Raw genomic sequence first — 1,340 nt, 5'->3', positions numbered from 1 at the left:
CCCTGAGAAGTCACCACAAGAGCTTGCCTGTCACGGGGCTGTGACGTGGCCCAGCTGTGGGTTTGAGCGCAGGTCAATCTGCCCCCAAAGGCTGTGCCTGTGCAGGAGCCTGAGGAGGTGGCCTGAGCCCGGCCTTGGAGGTGAGTCCACGGTGGATGGGGGCCTCGGGGGAGGGGCAGTGCAGACCGAGGGCTCTGAGGGGACAGAAGCTTTCGAGGTCCCTGGAGCGGGATGGGGGGTGTGCCCCTGGGGAGGGCGTCTGGACCAGATCACACAGGGCTCTGAATGTGGGCAAGGAGTCGGGGGTCACCACAGTCGGGGGGACGTGAATGGGCTGTCTTGCCAGTCTCAGCTGGTGAAATCCTGGATTCGCAGGGAGCTTGGTGGGCACGCGCTACCCGCCCCCACCCAAGCACGATCCCCAAGAACCAGCCAGGACGACGACGCTGCCCCAGCTCCCTCCCGTGTACAGTGGGGGCCGTGGCGGTCATCTGCCTCCTCCCAGGGCGGCACTCGCTGCCTGGAGGGCCCGGGGATGGCTTCTCGTCAGAGCAGCTGTTCAGGGGAGGTGTGAGGAACGACCAGGGCCCACCTTGAACGTGCTCCTGTCTTCACGTCCAGGCAGACGGGGTGACGCCCCATCGCCCACCTGCTGGATGGAGAGAGGCAGTGACCCAGCACTTGCGTGTGACCCAGGCGGCCGTGGGCGTGGTGGGGGCTGAGGAGGAGGAGGAGCTGCCGGAGATTGTCCGGGACCATGGGGAGGCCAGTGTCCAGAACTGTGGCGACGGCGAGGTCAGCAGAAGCCCGGGACCCTGCAGGGCTCCCCAGGCCGGCATCCAGCTCCAGGAGGATCTAGAAATTGGGGCTTCTTGGCTCCTTTTGTGGGTGTGGAGGGGGGAACACTGGCACAAAGGGAGGGGCGGGGAAGGGCTGTCAGGGAGAAGGGGGACAGTCACCTCCTTTTCCGGCAGTCGGGGGTTCCGGGTCAAAGTCCATGTGCATCCCCTCCACTTTGGAGCTGGAGGAGCGACTGAGCACGAGGGCAGTGTCTGCGCCGCTGAGGTTGTGGCCCTGCCCGAGCTGGTCACAGGACTTGGAGTGGCAGCTGCTGCTGGTTCTGGTCCATGTTGGTGGCCTGATGGCTGCATGCAAGGGCCAGCTTTGCAGTGGTCAGAGCTGCTGGGTGAACGGGTGCTCTGGGGTGCCTGTGGGCACAGCTGGCGGTGACCTGCACCTGGGAAGGTTTGAAAGGACATGCTCGGAGGGCAGTGCCTAGGTGGCAGGCAGGGCTCCGTGCCTATGGGCCGTGCTCCTTGGCAGTCGGCTGGTCCTCTGGG

Source organism: Pteropus vampyrus, unplaced genomic scaffold (assembly GCF_000151845.1).
Source record: "Pteropus vampyrus isolate Shadow unplaced genomic scaffold, Pvam_2.0 Scaffold158, whole genome shotgun sequence".
Classification (NCBI taxonomy): domain Eukaryota; kingdom Metazoa; phylum Chordata; class Mammalia; order Chiroptera; family Pteropodidae; genus Pteropus; species Pteropus vampyrus.
Note: the sequence above shows the minus strand (reverse complement) of the source record.